The following is an 8126-nucleotide window of genomic DNA, read 5'->3' as shown; positions in this document are numbered from 1 at the left end:
TGGGCTTATATTATTCCTTGAGCTTGTTTCCTAGTGTCTCAGTACCCAGCCTCCTGTTTTGTTAGCATTTTGAGTAGAGAAGTTATACACTATACACTATAAGAAACTGTACACCCAGAGAGGTAAGCAGAATAATGAAATTGTGGCAAAAGGGCCATTTATATTTCTTACAGGACATAAAATTCAGAAGTTAAAATCTAGGCCCTAATGAATGGGGAGTCTAATGAGGTACTCTTCCTACATAAAGCCAGGGACATATAAAAATACAACCAACCCAAACCATAGAATACATCAGAAAATTTGCATTGACATTGAGAAATTGCCTGTCTTGGATATATCACAACCACAAAAAAGTTAATAGATGGATTTGCAACCTATATTCTTACTACCCAAAAAACTTCTCCCAAATGTCAAGCTGTGCATATAATTGAAAGTGTTTGCAATTAGTAGTGCCTAAGAATTTTATTACAGCAAATGCAAATTCTTTTTGATTGGACTGTCTCTCTACGATAGGTTTCAAATAATTCTCACAATTAGTTTTCAAAGGAAAATAATTCATCACAACAACATCAATAAAACTAGTACACAAGGAAACAATTCTCAAGAGATCATTGGCAGTTACAACCTGATGGCAATAAAAGATTTTATAATTATCAGGCTTTGTTTATAAAGCAACTGTTTCATTTCAAAAAATTAAAGCCCCTTAAAACATCTGCAGTGTATGGGAAAATGATTTTTGAATGATATAGAAAATATGAAGAAGAACCAAATGTAAGTTCTACACCTGAAATACAAAAATTGGAGTGGAAAACTCATTGGGTGAGTTTAACAGATGAGACAAATTAGAAAAAGAATTAGAAAACTGGAAGTTACTAAAAGAAGATTATACACAAAGAAAAGGAATACAGAGAGACAAAAAGATTATATGAAAAGAGGTTAAGAAAAATGAAGGATAGAATTAAAAGATCTAAAGCAAACTTGATCATAGTTTCACAAGAATAAGAGAGAAGGAGAGCAACTGGGGCAAAGATAATATTTGAAGAGACAATGCCTCATTTTTTTTTTTTCAAAATGCATGCTAGACACCAATCCAAAAATAAAGCAACCAACGAATTCCAAGTATATTAAAAAGAAATCCAACTCTAGACACAGGCTAGTGAACTACAGGTTCACTATGGTGAATTCATTATGGCAACACCAAAGACAAAAATGGGGATTTTAAAACCATCTAGAATAGAAGTACAAATTACCTCCAGCAGATCAACAATTAAACTTATAGTAGACTTCTTATCAGCGATAGAAGCCATGGAAGATTGCAATGGTATCTTCCATATACAGAAAGAAACAACTGACAATCTCAAGTACTTTTCCCAGGGGCACCTGGCTGGCTCAGTCAGTGTGGCATAGGACACCTGATCTCAGGGTTGTAAGTTTGAGCCCCATGCTGGGTGCAGAGATTACTTGGGAAAAAAAATTTTTTCAAAAAATGAATATAAATAATAAATAAATAAAATACTTCTCCCAGGAAAAAATATCTTCCAGAAAATGAGAGTAGGGAGGAAAATTCATTTTTCCAACAAACAAACAAACAAAAAGATGGAGTGTGCCATGATCCATACTAAAGCAAATTTTAAATTTATACTTCAGAATAAGTAAAATGATCAGAGATGGAAGATCTAAGCTACAAAAGAAATGAAGATTTTTTTAAATGTAAAGAAATGAATAAATGTAAATAAACACTGGCTGCATAAAACAATAATACTCAAGTTTTATAAAATTGAGAAGCAATTTATATATATGAGTGAGGATTGAAATAAAGTATCTTAGGATCCTTGCATCATCTTGGTAGAAATTAGGAATGATAGTTAACTTTCATCTTAAAAAGTTGTGTGTAGGGACGCCTGGGGGGCTCAGTCAGTTAGAGCATCTGATTTTTTATTTTAGCTCAGGTTATGATCCTGGGTTGTGAGATCAATCCTGCTTAAGATTCTTTCTCTTTCCCATTTCCTCTGCCCCTTCCCATATATCCCCACCCTACTCTCTCCTTCTCTTTCTCTTTCTCAAAAAAGAAAAGAAAAGAAAAAGGCTGTTTATAGCTTTTAATTGCTAGGGAAACTGCTTTTAGAAATAATATATAAATTCCAATTGAATAGAAGATGAAAATGGAATTGTATTTGCCACAGCATAAAAATGATGTCAGATGTCAATGAACAAATTTAACAAAATACATGTAAGATATTTATAGAGAATGTTATAAAACTTCAAAATGGATGGATGAAAAGATATGTTGGGGTAGATCTATCTCAATTTCTCTCTCTCCCCCTGCCAACACACACACACACACACACACACACACGAAGACCTCTTTTTTTTTCCACTTCTACATGTCTAAGTAACTTGTTATGGGACTCTTTCCTTTTTTTTTTTTTCCGTTTTAGATAATCTTCATTTACTTACTTCAGTGAAGGTCAGAATTTCAGTATCTTACATCATAGGTACCTGCTCCCAGACTTACACCTATAAAGGTATTCCTATAAAGGTATGCAGACACTTTACAGTGGAGAAGTTTGCTTAGTTAGCATGAATTCAGAGCAAGGGAAAAAATCATGTGGATAGGCTGTTCTCATTCAGCCAAAGTCTTGATGCATCTGTAAATCCTATTGGGAGGAATCAACTGCAGGACAAGATAGTAGTGTTTCTGGGCCAGGGAAACGTCTGGCGCAGCCCTGAAGGTTCATTATTATAGGGGTGTATCAAGTAAGCCTAATTTAGGCTTTATTGCCGAAAAAGTCTCCTTCTGAGGGTCCTGTTGTTTCTTTAACTACACCATTTGGCCAACTAAGTTCCTGCAAGTCATGGTCTAGACACCAAACTGTGTCTTTCTATGGAGTCCTTAAATGTTAGTTCTTTGATTAGTTTTGTTTTGTTGCATCTAGTTATAACTTCCTTTGTCACCCAAGTTCTAGAGGACACCTAAATTTTTCCTTGTATGTGCCAACAAAAAAAACTTACAATAGAGATGTGACTATTGTTATTGGATGACTTTAATGAAATGGCATTTTCTTAATTAAAGATGGTAGATTTTTGCATCAAAATTAACAAACACAATAAAGCATTCAATAAACAATCATGATACTTTGAAATAATGAGGAATCAGAATCTCCTGCATTCCTTTCTCCCTAATGCTTGTTTGTTTGAACACTCTTAAAAAAAAAAAACACCAAAACACTTACTTCCCCTACAAAATGTGTGAGAGTTGTCTGATACTATGATTCATGTGAGATAATATTAATATTTTAAAAGCAAATGTTGTTGCTTTTATAATTATGTTTACTATTTGCCACCTAATGAGATATCATAAGAGCAATTATATTTCTTAATTTGGTTGTTTCTTAAATAAACATAAGTCATTGAAAGAATAAGAATATTTCATTAGACTCCATTTCTTCACTTTTAGTTTTAGGTATATTATTGCAGAAGATGAAATCTATGGTCAGAATTCTTTCTGGAATCAAAGCTATCTAAATTCAAATCTCATTTCTGCTGTTCACTATCTGTGTGAACAGATATTAAATTATTTAATTACCAAATAATTTACTAGCTATAATTTAATAATTACAAAATTATTTAATTTCTCTACTCTCGGTTTACTTATTGGTAAGTAGTAGTACTTACCATCATCTTCTCCACTAAGTTATTTGTGTTAGTTAAATGATGTAATGAAGAGAAATGCTCAAGCGTAGTGGCTGGCCTCAACGAATGCTCAATAAATAATAGGTGTGAGCACGTGTGTTTTAAGAATGCATCCCAGAATGCCTGGAGATGTCTGCGTACTTGCTGTACCTCATCCTCCTCTTCAACCCTGAGTTTAGGAATTTATATGGATCAGACTGTGTTCCTTGAGGAGAATGGGTGACGAAACAAACATTTGTTCTTATCAGAGTGACTGTACATTGTATGCAAGTGATCACACTCTGTATTCTATACCTGCGGGTGAGGACGTGCACCTGGCCCAGCAAAGTGCATGCAGCCAAGTTAACCGATATGCCTCAGTCTCATACGTGGAGGGAGAAATATTATATTTCCAGAGGTTAGTATAACTTTCATTGTCTCCGGATTTGAGAGTTCGGAGGCTGGCTTGCTCCTCATTCTGTCATAAAGAAGATAACTCATCATTTTTCACTGTATCCTGAAGGTGTGACTTTCTCTCTGAATCCTTTAGATGAGCAAATATTGATGATTTGCCCAAGTGGTATCCATGTCTGATCTTTCTGTCCGTTCACACTGGTTATTAACATTGGTGGATACAGTGGTCAGTCGTGCTGTAATCTGCATAATCCCTTCATTGAACACTGGATTCTTATGGGGTGAAACAGGCAGTAGCTTTTTCTTCACAGTTTCCCTTTAAGGCTGTTTTGTTGGTTTTCCTTTTACCTCTCAATAACTTTGTACGATTACTCTGGGTTTAGAAAAAACTTATTTTTAGGAGTCAAGAGTTTAGTTTAACATAAATATAAATTTGCCCCTCTATCCTATTCAAAGACTCTTTTTCCCTATACTTCCCTGGTTTGATAACAGTGGGGTTGGAGGTATGGACAGGGTTGGGGGTAACTGTTCTGCTACGTTTGTTTCACTTTCTCCCCATTTGTTTACTGGCCTTTTCTCCTTGAGAGCTGGGTCTCAGATTCTTGTGTGGCAGATGCCTGAATGCCCCTCTGTTTCCCTTGGGCACTCAACCAGTTAGTTACTCCTTCCCCCATCCCCTGGGACCTCCAGATCTTCTCAGTTCCAAAATAAGTGCAACTCTCTCCTGTTCATTTCTTATGAACTGTCTAGCTGTCACTTTCTGATATACTTGAGCCCTGGATATTCCTTTTTGTGGGAGGCCACAATAGGGCTTGAGATGAGGACCAATCCAGGCCCTGACTTGTGGCTCCTTTAAAGGCTGAATAGCCGAACAAAAGCCTTAGGTCCATAAAATCGAGTAGCATTGAGAAAGGGTCTGTGCTATGTGTTATGCGCTCGCCTTCCTGACTTCCCACATGCTTGCTAAAAATGAGAACAATTCGGTTGGGGTCATAAGTTCGTGGCTGGTCCTTGCTGCCCTAGTACAGCCCATAAATTACTTTCAGGTTCGCTGTGTCAATACAGAACAATTGTACCGGCGTCAGCCATTTGGTGTCACAAAGTCTGCTTATAGTTCATTGTGAAACTTATTATGGGAACTCGTGGTTAACTAGACACAGATGTATTGCTTCTCCTATTATCACTATATATATGGCCTTAATGCTTTGAATAAACTTAGCACTGTTGGACATCCTCCTCAGCGCTCCTCCTGCCCTATCTCTCTGCTTCTCGAGTTCTTTTCTTCATCCTCTTACCCTCACGTTCCTGGTCGATTTGTCGCACCGGCCGTGACACCTTTTCCTCTAGATTCACTTGAAACTTCTCTGTATTCCAAGTCTGTCTCCCATGTCTCAATAACAAGACCTACCAGTAACTCTGTCAAGACCTACCAGTAACTCTGTCTTCCCACATCTCCCTGCACATGTATACACAGTTGTGCTTAAAATTACTTTTAGAGGATTTCTATTCCTTGTAACCAAAAGAGGTCTAATCAAGCAGTGGGAAAACTGGTCAAAGAGAATTGAGGGAAATTTTGTGCATGCTATGGAATAGTCTTGTGAATGTATTTCTGCTCCATGACAGTGCATATTGAGTCCATCAGGTACCATGAATTGTTTTGTTAAGATGTGAGAACAATAAATGCAGATACATTCTCCCTCTTTGGCTCCTATGTTTTTGAGACTAGAACTCAACTGTGCTCTCTGCTAGCAGAATAAAATTAGATAACAGGATATTTTGTTTTTGCCTTTATCACTATATAGTGATCCTATAGAGAATCAGGACCTTGGTTCATCATGGCTATTTCCTGTTTCTTCAGTAACACATACAAAATCTATCTTTTAGTGTGGGTTCCTACTTAAACTGGTATATTAAGTTTAGCTATGAATAACAGAGACCCAACTATGATAACTTTCTTTTAAATTTTTTCTTTTTTTTATAAACATGTATTTTTATCCACAGGGCCTACTCTGATAACTTAACACGGAAGTTGATTTTTTTTTCTTTCATTTAAAAGAAGTCTGAAGTGGGAGCTGGGTGACTTAGTTGGCTGAGCATCTGCTTTAAGTTCAGATTGTGATCCCAGGATCCTGGGATGGAGCTCCATGTCAGGCTTCCTGACCAGTGGCAGAGTCTGTTTCTCCTCTCTCTCTGTCCCTCCCCCTGCTTGAGCACTCTCTCTGTCTCCCAAATAAATTTTTTTTACGAAATCTTTTTTTTTTTTTTAAGATTTCATTTATTTATTTGACAGACGGAGATCACAAGTAGGCAGAGAGGCAGGCAGAAAGAGAGAGGAGGAAGCCAGCTCCCTGCTGAGCAGAGAGGCCGATGTGGGGCTTGATCCCAAGACCCTGGTTTCATGACATGAGCCAAAGGCAGAGGCTTAACCCACTGAGCCACCCAGGTGCCCGGCGTTGTGATTTTGAACTCCACGTTGGATGTAGAGATTACTAAAAAAAAATTTAAAAACAAATAAATAAAATTAGCTTCATGTAAGACTCCCTGTATTGCTTTTCCTTTCTTTTCTTTTTTATTCATTTCTTGGGAGATGAGTGAAAATTTTATCAGGAAACAGATCATTATTAGATCTATTCTTGGAAACTTCTGTTTTAGATTTAGGCTCCAATTTTTTAATATGAAAAATTTCAAACCTGTAGGGAATTTGAGAGAGCAGTACAATGAACACCCATCTATCTTTCTTGTAGAGTCAGCAGTTATTAACATTTGGTCGCATTTTGACTGTTGATCTATCTTTCTATAAATTTTGTTGTTGTTGGATCTTTTGAAACTTTAATAGGATATTTATAAAAAGTTAGGACACAATATAAAACTTTAAAGTCAATAGATCCCCAGGAATAAATTCAAGACAGAGGTCAACTGATCATATATAGGCTTTAAATCATAATTTCTTTCTTGGTTATTTCAGAGGATTAGACCATATATATTGCGGATCCACTTAAATAGACTTAAGTTTCCAGCTTCTTTTCTATGTTAGAACTTCTCAAATGATGCTTCTCAGAGTTATTCTGATCTGAGGATACCACGGAAACAAGCTACTTTAGCCATTTTAATGCAAGTTGAAATTAATTTTTTTTTTTTTACAATGCCTTTTGGATTATTCAGTTTGATTCTGACATTAGCAACATCACCATACAGCCAGTAACTCTGCAAAAGATGGTCTTCTTAGCATGATTCACATAATATAAAACAACAAAGGGAAGGAATGTGGTTTGTTACATAATTTAGAATCTGAATCATTTGCTTCCTCCTTGGAAAGTGGTAATTCCCATAGAATGGATATACGGATTCAGGTCCCCCAATGTCAAAGAGGAATATGGGAAACATCCTTTGGAATAGAATGTGTTACTGTAAATAAGGACAGTTAAGCCAAATGACTGTGCTGCATGGTTTTGCCTGGATGCATAGACTTTAGGCTTAAATAGGCATGAAATTTACATGGACATTTTACATCAAGCTTTCCATTTAATAACCACATTGCTGGCTTATAGAAACTGCTTTCTTTGGAGTTCTAGTTCTGTAGAATAAAGGAGGTAAAGTGTTTTCTTTTTGCTAATATGACAAGCAGAAGAATTTATATGAGAAAAGGTCTTTGAGGTCCAGTCTTACACTCGGTGTATCTGGAGTCATGTTATAGATTGTAATAGTCTGCTTTCCATCCCTGCAGCTCTCCTCTCTATGGCAGCTCAGGGGTTACTTCTGAACAAGTTAAACTACTCTGCTAGATGGAAGACAAAAATGTCATACTAAAACTTTTATGAAGTTAAAGGAATACTTTATCAATTTGAATGGCTCCCCCCAAACTCAAACTTTTATCTAACTCAAATTTCTCACTTTCTTTTATAAACTTATATTTTATTTATTTAGCTTTTTAAAAGTAGACTTCACACCCAACATGGGCTTGAATTCACAACCCTGAGAATCAAGAGTTGCATGCTTTACCAACCAATCCATCCAGGTGCCCTTGATAAACTTATTTTTAA

Source organism: Mustela lutreola, chromosome 13 (genome assembly GCF_030435805.1).
Source record: "Mustela lutreola isolate mMusLut2 chromosome 13, mMusLut2.pri, whole genome shotgun sequence".
Lineage (NCBI taxonomy): Eukaryota > Metazoa > Chordata > Mammalia > Carnivora > Mustelidae > Mustela > Mustela lutreola.
The sequence above is the reverse complement of the archived record's forward strand: the minus strand, read 5'-3'. Positions refer to the sequence as shown.